Source organism: Lactuca saligna, chromosome 9 (assembly GCF_052625555.1).
Source record: "Lactuca saligna cultivar CGN05327 chromosome 9, ASM5262555v1, whole genome shotgun sequence".
Classification (NCBI taxonomy): domain Eukaryota; kingdom Viridiplantae; phylum Streptophyta; class Magnoliopsida; order Asterales; family Asteraceae; genus Lactuca; species Lactuca saligna.
In genome coordinates, this window is record NC_136425.1 from 157,996,489 (window position 1) to 158,015,693 (window position 19,205).

Consider the following 19,205-nt stretch of genomic DNA (forward strand, 5'->3'; position numbering starts at 1 on the left):
TTGTAAAATTGGGTCATTATAGACGATAAACGACGACACGATCAAATTGAATATTCATCGATTCAATCGATGGGGGATACAGTTCACAAAAGCACCAATTGATTTCAAACGGTGGTTCTGGATTGGATGGAAATCGTCGAGGAAACTGTGAGAGAAAAAGGGATGGTGGGTGAGACGATCGAGGGCTTTTGGGAGAAAGGGAACCGATTATTTTTGGGGGAATGATATAATTTCTAGAATTAATTTTTTGTTTTTTTCATATTGATATTACCCTTACGATTATGCTTACAAAAACATAATATGCCACGAAACATACATATATTTACAAAGTATGTCACCAATCATCTTATCCGTCAAAAAAATTGATCCAACATTGCACTTTTAGTTCTCGGGTTTTCGGAAAACTTTGAGTTTCCAAATCGTAAAGAACTCACATTAACTACTTGGTTCCAATGTCTACTCCAACTATCCCTACTGCTAAAAAAACTTATAAATCGCAACCATGTTCTTGTTTCTGCTCACTATGGAGTTTTAAACCCACACCTAGGCTGCCAAAAAGTAATAAATTCCAGTCTACTAAAGCCTTGTCTTTCTAAAAGATACTTTCCTTTGTGTAAAATTGTGTTTTCCTTATTATTTTGGGTTCTTGGGTGTGTGATCCCCAGACATATTATATTGCTTACTGGTGAAATGTGTTGTTTGTTTTGGCTGAAGATGGGAATCCAGTCATCCACTAAAGTACATTGCCATTTAGGGGTTTTCCATCATTATGGTTTTATGGACAAATGGTGATTCTTACTCTATTTTTCAAGGTGTATTGGCCCTGTTTTTCGATGCATGAAGATTGGTGGTTAATATTAAAAATTCTAAGGTTTCTAGGTGCTCACTTTGTTGCTGGAATTCAACATAAAATACGTGTTTGCCCTATATAATTCGTTAGGTTATTCATTCTGATAACAGTTAGTTACATTGCAAGTTATTGCTAAATATAAGTAATTTTGTTTTCACATAAGCCTCTCAAATGATTTAATGCGATGTTAGAATATGCTTTTATCATTTTCTTATCTAACATTATAAAAATAACGGTGGGTCCCAGCAACCAAGATATTTGGCAGATAGACAACTTTGAACGGTCGTAATATGATCTATCTGCTGTCTTTTTTGAATAACTGCTTTACGTAAAATGAAAAGATATACTTTTTTTGTCTATCGATGCATCCATTTACCAATATTATTAAAAAAACCAAAAATTAAAGGTTATGACTTATGTGACCCTGTAGTATAGGTATATTGAAATTTGTTATTACTTCCAGTTCAAGTCTAATGATAATTAAAAATATAGATTGAAGAATAAAATTTAAAATGTATATATATTTTTGAACGTCGGAAGAGGCGTCAAAAGCGTTACATTATACAATAAAAATGACTGGAGAAGAACACCAATCAAACAAATTTATGGAAATAATCTCTGCTTTGTATTTGATCCAGTTAAACGCTTCAATTTGAATGTCATCAGCCAGCTACATTGAACTTCACCTCATCTTATTGAAAACGAAGCTTTTCAAATGTTCTATAAGACCGAGTCGATCAAAGTCCACAACAACGTCTTCCTTTTATTACCAATTCTAATGGAGCATTCATCATTTAAAATTAGGGGTGTCAATTTATGACACGAGACGACAAAAATACACGATACGAAACGAAATCGGGACGAAATCAAAATTCGAATTCGTTTTCGTGTCGTGTTCATGTCAAGTTTAAAAAACACGATGTCGTGTCGTGTCGTGTTCGTGTTTACAATCACACACAAAATTGACACGATTGAGCATGTATTTGTCGTGTTTTCGTGTTTGTCGTTTTTATCGTGTTATATATAATTAAATATGAATTAAATAAAATAATAGTTATGTAATATTATCTTTGTCGTGTCGTGTCGTGTTGTCGTTTTTTAATTGGTTCGTTTTCGTGTTAGTGAAAAAAAACACAACATCGTGTCGTGTCGTGTTCGTGTTACAAAAAACTTTATCGTGTCATGTCGTGTCAGACAAAAACACGACACGACGGTCCGATTTGACAGGCCTATTTAAAATATATGTAAGTTGATAGTTTTACAAAAAAAGTTACAAAATGAGATAAAAATTAGAGACCCATCAAGGGGTGGAACACGAACATGACAATTAGGGGGCCAAAAAGCAAAACTTCAAAAGAAAACAAAACATACAAGTATAACATTTAGAATTTTATATTTTCGAAGTTTTGCACAATTAATCATTTTCAACAATTTTGTTTTCCTGATACGAAATCAATAGTAGGATATTATGATGACAACATATATATAATTGGTTTTTGAAAATAATTTTCTTTTTTTTATTTGTTAATTGTCTTATTTTATTTATTTATTTATTTTGGAACGGTAGAATTTTATTAAGCTAGCAAAAAGTTAGAACAAACAATTACATGGAAATAGAAGAGGGATTTTGAAGTCAAGTAATCCAACCTAACTTAGCTTTGTTAATTGTCTTATTTAAGTCTAAGAATTAACTATTTTATATATTTATAATCTTTTAAGATTTTGTTTCTTAATCTGTTTTACTAGGTTGTGTTGATTAGTTTTTCGTGTTTCTTTTTACAGGATAATGGCCAGACTGAATCAAAGGAGTGATCGGGATCAAGCTCCCAAAGAATTGGCTGATCACCGGTTTTTACAATTCCCGAGGAACTTGAATGCCAAAACACTTTCGACTTATTAGAGTAGGATTGGTCATTTGCTTCACCAAGAGATTGACATAGCACCATCATTTGACTGGGAATTGGCATCCTGGACAGGATGACCTGATACGAGGTTTTTTGACATACACCTACTTGGATGCAGGTGGTGTATTGTGTTTACATGTCGTGGTTGGGACAATTTGTTAGAGTTAAGGAGCCTGCTTATGAAGAGTTTTTGTTGGGGTTCTTTCTGACAGTTACTTTCGATCCTACCAAGGCTTATGATGATAGGAATGCATTTTCTTTTAGGCTATATGGTGTTAGCAGAGAGTGTAGCGTGATTGAGCTTGCTATTAGAGTTGGGATTTACACCAAGGCCGAAACGAGGAGCTTCCACTTTTGGGAGTTTCTTAGTGCTTGTATTACATCATCACGAAGGGATTACAGTGAGAGTGATCATTAGGCTGAACTTACGGGCAATGTGTATGTACCATCAACTATATGAGAAAATATGATTTGTTTAACTACATATTAGTTATTGCATAGTTTAATTTCTATCTCTATCACACATCACAAGCATCATGAGAGGGGGCCTTCGACCGATGTATTTTACTTATAGGCACTTATCACACCAGGGAGGCACATGAACCTCTCAATTTTTGTAGCTATGTATTTGGCACATAAGGCCAGAGGAGCTCGAGATGATAACCCAATTTGTGGAGGGCATTTCATCACTAGATTTGCTCGATCTTATTCCTTGTTGACAGGAGAGATTACGAGAAGGATGGTACGATATGAAATGAAGATGATGAGTCAACAACTTGTGGAGATGGTGAGGGTTATATTACATGGCGATGATGATATCTTGAGGATATGGCCTAATGACGCCACACTAATATCTGAAGAGATAGCACCAGCACCAGAGCCATAGAGGCGCACGAGACGTAGACCTTCCATTTGGGGAGCGCAACAGGACTAGAGCCAGAGATTTATATATGTTACCTTGCTCACTACATGGAGGTGATTGATTCTCGACGGTAGTGGGTCGAAGATGCATTGACTACATTTTTCGTGTATCAGGATTTTTAGTATACGACCCCTAAGTAATGAGATTATCAAATGATGACTTAAGGGTTGGAAGGACTCGATAAAGTTTCGTAAATTACTTAAAACTTGTTGGTATATGGATGGATGTGTGACTTAAGGTTGGATAACTTTATTACATGATGTTGTTAAAAGTTGAAAGGGAACTAAGGGGTAAAAGTTTCCAAGAACGTTAATAGCCTCTAATGATGTACTACAAATTATTAAAACAGATTGAAATTATGACAAAATTACCAAGGTGATGTAGTCATGGAAGATATTGAACTGTGACGGGATAAAGATCTAATGAGGTGGCTCACGATTTTATTCTGGGGGCGGAATCCTTTTAAGGGGTAAATAATTGTAACATCTAAAATTTAAGACTAAGTTCTTAAATTTATAAAGTAAATAAATGAAAATGATTTATATAGTTAAATCATTAAGGAATAATCATAACATAAGTTGATATGAAGTTTAGAAAGCTAGAGGTGAAAATAATAACATTTTAAAAATTAAAGGGCTAAAAATATCAAATTGGCAAAGTTGGTTGACCAAAGGATTAACTTAGCTAGTGGAAAGGACCATCAAATTCATATAATGGATGGAGGATGACTTGTTATTTCAAACTAATAGTTTTTTTACCATATGTCACACTCTCATTAATTTTAACACATGTAATTTTCTGGTTAATTCTTAGAAATTAATTTCCTAGTTTTCAAATTTCTTAATTAAGTATTTTAATTTTAGGTTATACAAAGTAATTAATGTGTCATTAATTTGTTTCTTTATATTTTCAAATTTTCATAATGTTCCTTCAATGTACATAATTCAAAATTGACGTTTCTTTCAAAGTTCATTGTCATTTTAGGCTAAAATGGTCTACATAGGAAAAATAATCAAACTTTATTGTATTTCATTGATAAAACTACAAAAAGTGGTTAAACCACAAATATGAAAAAAAAAATGTAATTATTTCTCCACAGTTAGTTTTATTAGCATAAACTGAATTGTTTATTTATTCATCATTTGTGTGTATTTATTTTTAAATTTTACTATAAAAAAATACTAAATGTTTACACCTTGATATTTAATATTTTCTTTAAAAAAAAAATACTTAATATTTATATCTTCATATATAACTTTTTTTAATCAACCCGTGTAGTACAAGGGTCTCATATCTAGTGTGAAAATAAATGAAGTAATGGCAAATTTGACAAAAGATGTAAACTATAGGGACCTAATGTGATAAATCCAAAAAAAAAGTGCACCATCTTCATTTCAGTCATATAAGATCGATGAGAGGGGAAGGCAAGCTATGAAATGGAGATTCAAGCATAATAAAAACCATAGGATTCGATTTCAAGCTTTCTAGGTTCATTTGCTGCAAATTGTGAAGAAATCAAGCGGTTCAAGGTATACTTTCTTGCTCCCTTAGTGTAGAATTTGAATTTCATCTATGGATTGAGAGTTATATGCAATTTTCATTTCATTTGATTATTTGGGTTTAGTTTTCTAACCTCCCTTGAATTGTTTTAATGATCCCATTCTCAATCAAATCATCCCATTGATGGATTTGAGTATTTGGGTGAAAACCCTTATGAATCCTAGAAATTCAAATTGGGGATTTCATTTTTATATGTTAGATTGGAATGGATTCAGTGACCAAAATGATGTTTAGAAGGAATAAATCCAATTAGAATGCCTAAACACATCTATGATGGTAGAATGATGCATAAACATGATTTTAGATGGTTTTAGGGAAATTATGATGAAACAATGGAACACTTTGAATATGAGCATTTTATGAGTAGATGATACTCATAAAAATGATTTGGTACTAATAATATGATTTGGATTCAAAAAACATAGTCTTGAATTATCTTTAGATAGACGTATGGAGCATTTGATCATAAGGGCATTTTAGGAAATCTATTGATAATTACATAATGAATCTCATCTAAGAAGTGAATGACATTAGTTAACATGAATTAACACTCTAGATATGTATTAGAACATTAAAATGAAGGAATTCTAGTGAAGTTCTAGCCCTAGTGATTGTTTTGACCCAATGGGTAATTTAGGAACATTGAATGGAATAGATGATTCCATATTTAGATTAAGTACTTGCAATGAGATTAATTATGGTACTATATAGTTAAAAACAACGAATATGTATTAAATAATTTGGGAATAATTTATATTGGTTAAAGACTGTTCTTGAGCTCATAACCCTTTCATTTGAGTGTTTGTAAACATGGTTAACATAATGCTTTGATTGAGGACTTAATGAATTAAGTTGAATGCTTTGACATGATAAAATGACCTCTAGTAGTGCTTGAAAACCTTCAAAAGTATTACAAATGGTTACCCAAAAGACCAAAACCATCCAAGCAAGTTTAAGACTCAAAAAGTGACTTTTTGGGTGTGTTTCGGTTGTTTTAGGATGCGACATGCATGGTCAGGCACGTGGCCCACGCAGAGGTATCAGGGTGCCCAACTCGACCAAAATCTAAATTTTAGTATTTTCCTCATAACTTTTGCATACAGACTCAGATTTACGTGAGGTTTTTGCCTATGTTCATATTTTTTTCATAAGGAATAGCTTAAAGCAATAAAATTTAGTAATGGAAACCTTGAGGGGTGTTTTTCTCATTTTGGTTGACATTTACTTACTTGTTATATAGGTGGTGTTTGAGAGTGTTATTCAAACAAAAGGAACTAGAAGAGAACTAGATAACCTATATGTGATTGAGGTGAGTACGTGTTGGCATTTTTCTCACTTTGGGGTGTAAGGAGAAATTATTTTATGATGATGAAATGTAATGTTTTGATATATGAAACGTTTTGAAATGAAAGTATTTAATGTTTTTGGAAATAATGTTTTGAAAGAATGCCTTGAAGGCAAAAATGTTTTAAGAGCAAAAAACATTTTTTGAAAGAAAGAATGTTTTGATAAAGTGTTTGAAAATTTTGAAGTATATATGTTTTACTTTTGAAATGCGTACTATGATACTAAAGTATGAAATATGTAAATCATGGAAAGTAATGATATGAAATAAGAGTAATGACATGAATTGGAAAGTTAAGAAAGAATGAAAGTTGCTTGGGCAATGATGTAAGAGGTTTAGAGGAATCTATTGAGGTGGTGTCTCCCTTCGCGAAGTATATTTCATAGTTAGAACGATGCCTTGGTGGATTGATTTGTTCTTTCCACCATGGTCTAGACTTAGGGGTACCCTAAGTATAAAAATGGCAACAATTTAATACCAAAATTACCCCTTAATGATAAAAGATAATGAAATATGCAAAGATATTTTTTGAAATGAAATGAAATGATATTTATGATGTGTATGAAAAGAGTTTTCCTTGAAATTGCTTGGAAATATTTTATGGTCTAAAACTACGTTTCGAAAAGACAAAATGTTTTGATGAGAATGTGATAAATGTTTCTGGCTCACAAACCCATGTAGCACACGAGACAATATTGTCTTACGTATCTCTTTTAATGCCATGTATCTCAGGTTATAGTTAAGGAGAGAGGATGATAAATGAAAACTAGAAGTAAAGAGATAGAGAATAGAGTAGAACTTGTTAAGTTCCTTATTAATTCTATTGATGCAATTCTTATTTGCTTACTATGGTTGTAATGATGCTTAATGGTAACACCCAATGTTTTAATTATAAATGTTTTTATGGGACCAGGTTTTCTTAAATGTGGGTTACATCCTGAAAAGATTTTATAACCATTAATTTGGACAAGTTTGAAAATTTTTGTTTGTTACAATGTAGGGCGTAAAGCCCTCAACTAGAAAAGGGGACTCCAACATGCTATGTGGGGAATAGCCTGTATTACGCATTATGTACTATCTCAGACTCCAAAACTCACATTAAGCATTTATTTCATTAAGATTTTACACTCAATACTCATATCTGACCCTAATGAGCATTTTAAATTATAAAGTCTTTAACTTTATGCCTTTGCATGGATAAAGAGATTTGAAATCCAAACCCTAGTTTCATAACATCATTTAATGGCCAACTGCTTATGCATGGGTGAAATATAACCATCAAGATCCCATTTTTATGTAATAAGATCCTCAAAAACAACATGAAATGTTAATCCTAAGCTCTGGAGTAACTCTTACTCACAAGAACCAAAACCATGGAACCATAACCATACAAACCAAGAAACAAGCCTATATATAAACTAAAGAACCATAAAGTTGAGAACTTTATACCTCATGAAGTTGGCAAATAGATGAAAGTTCTGGATCTTCAAGCTTGAGCCACACCACACCACTATGATAGACTCATTCTTCTTTAAAATGCACCAAAACACATAAAAAGGTTCAAAACAAGCTCATAAAGGATTAGGGTTTCGATTTGGCTATGTGGAGAGGGTGGAGGATAAGTATAGAGAGGCCTCAAGGGAGTTAAGGTCTTTAAATAGGCTAAAACCCTAAAATTTTTGGGTTTGGACATTGCACACTTACACCTTGCGTAGGACAAGTATGCCCTGTGTAGGGCATTAAGCCCTTGCGTTTCACACCCCTTCCTAGTATATTACTCCCCGTGTAAGGACCATTTTGCAAGAAAATTATACGTTAAGCTATAAATGAAAACACTTGAGAAACGGGTGTTACAGGTAATAATTACATAAACTTAACTTTGTTTTAAATTATACTACAATGTTTCTAATAGACCCATAATTTATCCCTATACCCCAAAAAAAATTGACAATCGTTTGTGATATGATTGGCCCATGTATTGGTTTCAGCCTCTATTAAGTATAATTTCCCTTCAATAAACACCTTATGAACCAATAGAAAAACAACCCACAATCACCTTTACTGTTAGTCTATTGTGTTTCATCTAAACACCAATCATATTCTCTAATATATTTAACTATACTTAGAATAGAGTTAAATATAGATATCATCGTATTCGTAGAATTCACACAAATTAAATTTAATCAGACCCATTAATAATGTTCTTCTTCTTAAGCTGAGCATGAATGGTCACTGTAACACCCCCCTCTGGCACGTATCACAATATTGTCCGCTTTGGACCACTCGGCACGAGGACTTCCCAGGGGGTCACCCATCCTGGTACTACTCCCACCCGAGCACGCTTAACTGCAGAGTTCTTATGGGATCTGCTGCCCTCACGGCTTTAAAACGCGTTGTGACAAGGAAGGTATCCACACCCCTTATAAGGAGATGTTTTGTTCTCCTTCCAAGCCGATGTAGGATCAGGTGCAACCCACCTTCACACCCCATTATAGGGTTCGACGTCCCTGTCAAACACATCGACCCGTGCCCTAGCTCTGATACCATTTGTAACATCCCCCTCTGGCACGTATCACAATATTGTCCGCTTTGGGCCACTCGGCACGAGGACTTCCCAGGGGGTCACCCATCCCGGTACTACTCCCGCCCGAGAACGCTTAACTGCAGAGTTCTTATGGGATCTGCTGCCCTCGCGGCTTTAAAACGCGTTGTGATAAGGAAGGTATCCACACCCCTTTATAAGGAAATGTTTCGTTCTCCTTCCAAGCCGATGTGGGATCAGATCTAACCCACTTTCACCCCCGTTCGACAGGGACGTCGAACCCTATAATGGGGGGTGAAGGTGGGTTGCACCTGATCCTACATCGGCTTGGAAGGAAAACAAAACATCTCCTTATAAGGGGTGTGGATACCTTCCTTGTCACAACGCGTTTTAAAGCCGTGAGGGCAGCTGTAACAACGTAAATTTTCAAATAAAATTTTCATTTAAAATAAAGTGAATTATTTCAACGAAATATAATTATTCCAAATTTCATATCAAAATACAATCATAAAATCCCCAAGATCTCAAAACATCATCAGTGTGTACGCGTCATGTCGGCGCCTTCCCACGGTCCTCGCTAGTACCTGAAACACATACATGACAACTGTAAGCATAAATGCTTAGTGAGTTCCCCAGTATACTACTTACGCATATACGCCTTTCCAGGCCTTGAGGTAATCGCCTTCCGGCCCATAACATATTGCCTTCCGGCCCGTGCCTTCCGGCCCATAAACATACACAGCAATTAATACATTAATCCTAACACATATAGCACATATATCATATATCATATACGACCTTTCAGTCACATAACATATTGCCTTCCAGCCCGTATAAACATACATAGCACGCATAGCAAATACCTTACCATTTATAGCACGTATAACACAAATCATATCCGACCTTCCGGTCACACAGTCAAACCCTTCCGGGTACAGTATAGTGAGAAGACTCACCTCACGGGTAATGAAAGCTAGCGACTCCTGAAATCACTCGCACTCGATCCGCCGAGCTACAGACTCCCTATAATGTCATATATCCCTTATTAATACTTTTATCTTTCAAGACAACTGACCCTAAGAAATTACATGTAGGTCAACTCTGGTCAACGGTCAACGGTCAACGGTCAACTTGACCGGACTCGGCGAGTGCAAAGGCGACTCGGCGAGTCTAGACGTCCTCCCCAACTTTCCCTGATGTTCCCTTTCTACTCGTCGAGTATCCCTCTTGGCTCGACGAGATCCTCGTGGAAGAATCGCGGGGCCACCCCGACTCCACTCGCCGAGTCTGAAGAACAGCTCGACGAGTCCCAGTCAATCTCCAAGCTACTTGCCGAGTCTGTTCATTGGACTCGGCGAGTCCACGCCATGCAGTTGATCAAACTGCTTCCTGAGATAAGTATTGTCCCGAAATACACAAGCATGGGACCTTCTGGACCTCTAAAGGTCCTAATACAGGGTTATAGTCGTTTGGGTAACAAGGTAATAATCCATCTAATCACCAAATGGGTTCCATAAACCCTAAATCCATGCACACATCAACATAACAGAAAAGATCCAAAATATTACCTGAATAACGCACTCTCTGTGTCCCCAAACCTCAGAACTCGAATCCCTTGCTGTTCCTTTAGCCAAAACTCTTCTCCTCCTTGCACAACAATTTCTTCAAGGTCCTAATATCCTTCAATCTTGCTCTAGATGCCCACAGCCGTTTAGGGTTCTTCTCAGTCGACTAAAGACGGACAATGACGGCCTATAAGTGCATTATATACGTTCCAAAACCAAACGGCTAGGGTTTCCGCTGAACAGCGCAGACTCGCCGAGTCCATAATGGACTCGTCGAGTCCAGTCGCGAACCCGCGACCCAGTCTGTGGTCCTACTCGGCGAGTCTGGCTCCAACTCGCCGAGTCCCCTCCTAAAACACCCCAAAAACAATATTATAAAAATACCTGAAATTTCGGGCTGTTACAACTCTCCCCCACTAGGACTAGACTTCGCCCTCGAAGTCTCACTCTGCAAATAATTCCGGATGTTGCTCCCGCATCTCACGCTCCGGCTCCAGAGTCATCTCCGATCCTTTCCGGTGTTGCCACTGAACCAACACCAGAGGTACCTCCTTGTTCCTCAGAACCTTGATCTTCCGATCCCTGATAGCTACTGGTCTCTCGGCGTAATTCAGGCTCGCATCCACCTGAATATCCTCTAGTGGAACCACTGTCGATTCATCGGCTATACACTTCCTCAACTGCGATACGTGAAAGGTATTGTGGATCTGTCCCAACTCTGCTGGCAACTCCAACCGATAAGCTACCCAGCCTACTCTTGCAATCACACGAAATGGACCTATGAACCGGGGCCCCAACTTGCCCCTCTTCCTAAACCGGATCACTCCTTTCCAAGGAGAAACCTTCAAGAGAACGAAGTCGCCAACCTGAAATTCAAGCTCGGACCGGCGTCTGTCCGCATAACTCTTCTGTCGGCTCTGGGCGGTCAATAACCTCTGTCTAACCTGCTGAATCTGCTCTGTCGTCTGGAGTACGATCTCTGTACTGCCCATCACTCTCTGTCCCACCTCTCCCCAGCAAATGGGGGTCCGACACCTCCTACCATACAACAACTCAAAAGGTGGCATACCAATGCTCGAATGATGGCTATTGTTGTAGGAAAACTCTGCCAAAGGTAAATGCGCATCCCAGCTACCCCCGAAGTCTAACACACACGCTCGAAGCATGTCCTCCAGTGTCTGAATCGTCCGCTCGCTCTGACCGCCTGTCTGGGGATGGTATGCGGTACTAAAATGCAGTTTAGTACCCAGCTCCTCATGGAATTTCTTCCAGAACCTGGAAGTGAAGCGTACATCGCGGTCCGAAACAATCGAGATCGGCACTCCATGCCGAGATACCACCTCTCTCACATATAACTCCGCCAACTTCTCCACTGATGAACTCTCGCTGATGGCAAGGAAGTGTGCACTCTTCGTCAATCTATCCACAATCACCCAAATTGCATCGACTCTTCTGGCAGTTCTTGGCAATTTGGTGATGAAATCCATAGTAATCTGTTCCCACTTCCACTCAGGAATCTCCAAAAGCTGCAACTTACCATGCGGTCTCTGGTGCTCGGCCTTAACCTTACGGCAGGTCAAACACCTCTCAACGAACCAGGCGACGTCTCTCTTCATACAAGGCCACCAGTATTCCTTCCTCAAGTCCAAATACATCTTTGTAGCCCCGGGATGGATCGAGAATTTCGATCTGTGAGCCTCCTCCATCAAAGTAGCACGCGTACCGCCCACGAATGGTACCCAAATCCGACCCTGAAACGTCAGAAGTCCTCGTCCATCCTTAACGAACTCTGAAATTAACCCAACGACCCGCTCTTTCTTCTGCATCTCGGATCTCACAGCCTCGGCTTGTGCCCCACGAATAGCATCCAATACCGGAGTCATCACCGTCAGTCTCAGACATACATCTCGTAATGAAGTGCTCTCCACCCTGCGGCTCAATGCATCGGCTACCACATTAGCCTTGCCCGGGTGGTATAGGATTTCACAGTCATAATCCTTGACCACATCCAACCATCTCCTCTGACGCATATTTAGGTTGGGTTGATCCATCAAATGCTTCAAACTCTTATGGTCCGTATATATCGTACATCGAACCCCATACAGGTAGTGACGCCAAATCTTGAGAGCGAACACTACTGCCCCCAACTCTAAGTCATGCGTGGGATATCTCGCCTCGTGAGGCTTTAGCTGCCTCAATGCATAAGCTATCACATGGCCTCTCTGCATCAACACTGCACCCAGTCCCGAAATCGATGCGTCGCAATATACGACAAAATCTTCCATCCCCTCCGGGAGAGCTAATACCGGGGCTTTGCACAGTCTCTGGCGAAGTGTCTCGAAGGAAGTCTGTTGCTCGGGTCCCCATGAGAATGCAACACCCTTCCGGGTCAATCTGGTGAGCGGTACTACGATCTTGGAGAAGTCCCTAATAAACCTCCGATAGTACCCCGCCAACCCAAGGAAACTCCTGATCTCGGAAGGTGACTTCGGTACCTCCCAACTCATCACTGCCTCGACCTTGGCCGGATCGACCAATATCCCTGCTTGATTAACAACATGTCCAAGAAATTGGACCTTCCGCAACCAGAAGTCACATTTGGAGAATTTTGCATATAGCTTCTCCGACCTCAGTACCCCAAGGACCTCCCTCAAATGTCCCTCATGCTGCTCTCTAGATCGCGAATACACTAGGATGTCGTCGATAAATACAATCACAGACCGATCCATCATCGGCCTGCATACCCTGTTCATGAGGTCCATGAACACTACCGGGGCATTGGTGAGCCCGAAAGGCATCACCACGAACTCGTAATGCCCATACCGCGTCCTAAATGCTGTCTTCTGGACGTCCTCATCCCGTACTCTTACCTGATGGTACCCTGATCTCAGATCGATCTTGGAAAACCAAGATGCCCCTTGCAACTGATCGAATAAATCATCGATCCTCGGTAACGGATAGCGGTTCTTGACCGTCACCTTGTTCAACTCCCGGTAATCAATGCACATCCGGTGTGAACCATCCTTCTTCTTGACGAACAGAATCGGTGCTCCCCACGGCGAGCTGCTCGGCCGAATAAATCCCTTCCCCAGCAACTCCTGGAGTTGCGAGGACAACTCTTGCATCTCTGGAGGTGCGAGACGATAAGGCACCTTCGCAATAGGCGCAGCCCCCAGAATCAGATCGATACCAAACTCCACTTGCTTCGCAGGAGGTACTCCCGGCAAGTCCTCGGGAAAAACATCTGGAAACTCGCGCACCACTGGAACCTCCTCCACTGACCTCGGTCTCTCGGAAGCCTCCCACGTATCCATCACATACGCCACAAAACCCTTACATCCCTGCTGTAGACATTGACTTGCCCTAGCGGCCGAACAAAAAGCTGATCCTGAACGGGTACCCTCGCCGTACACCGTAAGAACTCCCCCACTAGGGTCTCGTATAGTCACCAGCTGGCGCTCACAGTCGATGACAGCGCTGAATCGGCTCAACCAGTCCATGCCCACGATGACACAGACATCACCCATCACAATAGGAACTAGGTCAATCGGAAACTCAACCCCGAAAATCTCTAGTACGCACCCCCGAAGAACCTCCGTGGCACAAACCACCCTCTCGGCCGCTATAGAAACGCTCAGAGGCCGACTTAATGGCTCACGACTAATGTTGATATGCTGACTAAAAGCTAAAGATACAAAGGACCTACTCGCACCCGAATCAAATAACACTAGAGCAGGCATAGAGTTCACAAGAAAAGTACTTGCCACAACATCGGGCGCAGCGCGGACCTCCTCCGCAGTCAGCTAAAAGGCTCTCCCGTGAGCCCTCGGGGCCTCGACCTTCGCCGGTCGAGTCTCAGTAGTCCTGGTAGTAGGTGTAGATCCCTGACGAAGCTGCGGGCACTCAGCCTTCCGATGGCCTGTCTGGTTGCAATGAAAGCAAACCATAAACCCCTTAGGGCAATCCCTGGTAATGTGTCCTTCCTTGCCACACTTGTAACAACCACCAGCTCGGCACGCCCCCTCATGACTTTTGCCGCACTTCCCACAAGTGCGGCCCTTCTGACCTCCCGTCCTCAAATCAGCGGACTTCATCTGCTTGGCTGCCGGCTGAGACTGATCTGGCCGCCGGTCCACCTGCCGAGACTCGGCCTCCTCCCTGGCCTGGGTCTCCAACTCGATCTCGCGCTTCCTGGCATTTGCCTGAAGCTCAGTGAAAGTACGATAGGTGGAGTTTGACACAAACTCCCGAATATCCCTCCTCAAAACGCCTAAGTACCGGCTCATCTGTGACTGCTCTGTAGACACCAGCTCGGGGCAGAACATCGCCCTCTCGTGAAACTTCCGTGTGACCACTGCAACGGAATCAGTACCCTGCTTAAGAGTCAAGAACTCCTAAATCAATCGTTCCCTCTCCACTGGGGGAACTTACTCGTCCCTGAACATGTCAGTAAACCTCTCCCATGTCACCGCTGTAATCTCCGCCAAAGTGAAGTTCGCCGTCACGAACTTCCACCAATCCTTCGCTCCCAGACGGAGCTGGTTCAAAGCGAACCGTACCCTCAGGTGCTCCGGGCATGAGCAAGTGTAGAAGCACCCTTCAATGTCGGCGATCCATCTCATCGCAGCAATCGGATCCTGCGTCCCATCGAACTCAGGGGGTTTCGTGTTGCTGAATTCCCGGAATAGCAACGAATCGCCCCCTTGCGGCCTGGCAGCGGCCACCGCTGTGGTAGCGGCAGCGGCTGCAGTCTCAGTCAGTGCGGCGTACCGCTCTTCGAACGTCTCCATCAGAGTGGTCTTAATAGACCCAAACATCTCCGGGATCTCAGCCCGGATCGCTGCAGCTACCTCCTCCTGTATCATCTGACGAATATCCTCGTCGCTCACACCGCTCGAACTCACCCCGTGGCGTGTGGTAACCATGATGTCTCTGAAATACAACATAAAATTATCAGAGACTCCATCAAGTACAATTGCACTTGATACGCAACCCTACTCAGTCTCCGATATCCAGGGATTCTTACTTGGGTCTCCCACCGACCCGGTGTCTTCGGTAGTACGGGCCCAATACTACCGACCACACCGTATCAGTATTCGTCCCAAATCTTCCTCCCTAAACCCCGAATAGTGAGTACTCTACTTTGATATGCACTATCTACCTGTATGCTACCAAATATCTCATATCGGCAAACTCCCTAGACTAAGGCATCACAAATCAGGCCACTCTAGTCCTATCATGAATACCTAGTCTTCTAGCATGCATAACAATTCATAATTCATTGCATAACATAACATTGTAAAGTATTCTGGGGATCTTTACCATTCGGGCGCTGGCTGATCGTACACACTGCTTCTTCTTGTTTACCACTTTACCATTTATAAAAGTTTATGCCTTTATTATTTTTTTAAAAGATTTTCCTCAAATCCTCGGTTTGAGTTCAGTTACACCCGAAGGTACACCCGAATCCCTCAAACCAAGGCTCTGATACCAATTGTAACAACGTAAATTTTCAAATAAATTTTTCATTTAAAATAAAGTGAATTATTTCAACCAAATATAATTATTCCAAATTTCATATCAAAATACAATCATAAAATCCCCAAGATCTCAAAACATCATCAGTGTGTACGCGTCATGCCGGCGCCTTCCCACGGTCCTCGCTAGTACCTGAAACACATACATGACAACTGTAAGCATAAATGCTTAGTGAGTTCCCCAGTATACTACTTACGCATATACGCCTTTCCAGGCCTTGAGATAATCGCCTTCCGGCCCATAACATATTGCCTTCCGGCCCGTAACATATTGCCTTCCGGCCCATAAACATACACAGCAATTAATACATTAATCCTAACACATATAGCACATATATCATATATCATATCCGACCTTTCAGTCACATAACATATTGCCTTCCGGCCCGTATAAACATACATAGCACGCATAGCAAATACCTTACCATTTATAGCACGTATAACACAAATCATATCCGACCTTCCGGTCACACAGTCAAACCCTTCCGGGTACAGTATAGTGAGAAGACTCACCTCGCGGGTAATGAAAGCTAGCGACTCCTGAAATCACTCGCACTCGATCCGTCGAGCTACAGACTCCCTATAATATCATATATCCCTTATTAATACTTTTATCTTTCAAGACAACTGACCCTAAGAAATTACATGTAGGTCAACTCTGGTCAACGGTCAACGGTCAACGGTCAACTTGACCGGACACGGCGAGTGCAAAGACGACTCGGCGAGTCTAGACGTCCTCCCCAACTTTCCCTGATGTTCCCTTTCTACTCGTCGAGTATCCCTCTTGGCTCGACGAGATCCTCGTGGAAGAATCGCGGGGCCACCCCGACTCCACTCGCCGAGTCTGAAGAACAGCTCGACGAGTCCCAGTCAATCTCCAAGCTACTCGCCGAGTCTGTTCATTGGACTCGGCGAGTCCACGCCATGCAGTCGATCAAACTGCTTCCTGAGATAAGTATTGTCCCGAAATACACAAGCATGGGACCTTCTGGACCTCTAAAGGTCCTAATACAGGGTTATAGTCGTTTGGGTAACAAGGTAATAATCCATCTAATCACCAAATGGGTTCCATAAACCCTAAATCCATGCACACATCAACATAACAGAAAAGATCCAAAATATTACCTGAATAACGCACTCTCTGTGTCCCCAAACCTCAGAACTCGAATCCCTTGCTGTTCCTTTAGCCAAAACTCTTCTCCTCCTTGCACAACAATTTCTTCAAGGTCCTAATATCCTTCAATCTTGCTCTAGATGCCCACAGCCGTTTAGGGTTCTTCTCAATCGACTAAAGACGGACAATGACGGCCTATAAGTGCATTATATACGTTCCAAAACCAAACGGCTAGGGTTTCCGCTGAACAGCGCAGACTCGCCGAGTCCATAATGGACTCGTCGAGTCCAGTCGCGAACCCGCGACCCAGTCTGTGGTCCTACTCGGCGAGTCTGGCTCCAACTCGCCGAGTCCCCTCCTAAAACACCCCAAAAACAATATTATAAAAATACCTGAAATTCCGGGTTGTTACAGCAGCAGATCCCATAAGAACTCTGCAGTTAAGCGTGCTCGGGCGGGAGTAGTACCGGGATGGGTGACCCCCTGGGAAGTCCTCGTGCCGAGTGGCCCAAAGCGGACAATATTGTGATACGTGCCAGAGGGGGTGTTACAAATGGTATCAGAGCCAGGGCACGGGTCGATGTGTTCGACAGGGACGTCGAACCCTATAATGGGGGGTGAAGGTGGGTTGCACCTAATCCTACATCGGCTTGGAAGGAGAACAAAACATCTCCTTATAAGGGGTGTGGATACCTTCCTTGACACAGCGCGTTTTAAAGCCGTGAGGGCAGCAGATCCCATAAGAACTCTGCAGTTAAGCGTGCTCGGGCGGGAGTAGTACCGGGATGGGTGACCCCCTGGGAAGTCCTCGTGCCGAGTGGCCCAAAGCGGACAATATTGTGATACGTGCCAGAGGGGGTGTTACAGTCACACTTGAGCTATTAAACTTTGTTATTCTAGAAATGGGATTTGATTTGGATTTAGTATTTGGATATTGGAACATTGTGACAACAATTGTGTTGTTTTGATATATTGGGATATTATCATCATATTAATACTTGTTGCATTCTATATTAACATATTTAATCCATCAATAATCTTATTATTCTAAAGTTCATAGTTGTTTATAATTGTTGGAGCGATTATGAAGTACGACTAATATGAATTTGATTTGTTGATTCTCATTAAATGAAAGTAGGCAAGTGTTTATAATCAAGATTTATAGGTACTTCTTAGAGAAGTATTATTGAACTGGCCCGCATCGAAATCATCTCATAGATCTTTTTTGTAAGTGATTCTTGATAAAAATGTATTATCTTTGTATCCTTAATACTTGAGATACATAATGGTACTTAAGTGTAGGGATTGCTATACTTTGATGTGGTCAATTGTTGATCCTTAACCAGACAATTATAAAGACTATTTTCAGGTATGGTATGAAGTATGCAAGAGGCTTGTGTATTTAATATAGGATGTTTTATGCTTATGTGTTGAGTGCTAGACATATAACGTGCGTTATCCAAATTTAAACACCAAACGAGATTAATTATGACCCAAATCTCATGTTCAACTAGATGTCTATAATAAAGGGATAACTGAACTTATCTTATACATCAATTTTAGCTTTGAGATTTTGGGAATTATATGTTGATGGATGACATTCTCCGTCGTATTTTGTTGGGAGCAGTGAAATGTTTCTAAGTGTTCACCACTATCTACATCAATCTATGATGAGTCATGTGCAAGTGGGAGATTGAAAAGATCTTTATACCCAAGAGTCATTATAGAATGATATTTGTTAATGACATATGATCCTATAGGCCACACATTTTAGCAATTTACTGCTTATTGATTATTTATTAGAATAATTTGATTATTAATAAATATTATCAACACATGTATTTAATTAAAAAAAACATTTTTTTT

General features: G+C 40.7%; 1 pseudogene; it reads left to right on the top strand.

Annotated features, from left to right (window-relative positions):
- The first annotated feature begins 17,727 nt into the window (after window positions 1–17,727).
- LOC145018955 (5S ribosomal RNA) lies at window positions 17,728–17,847 on the top strand (annotated as a pseudogene).
- Window positions 17,848–19,205: the final 1,358 nt, after the last annotated feature.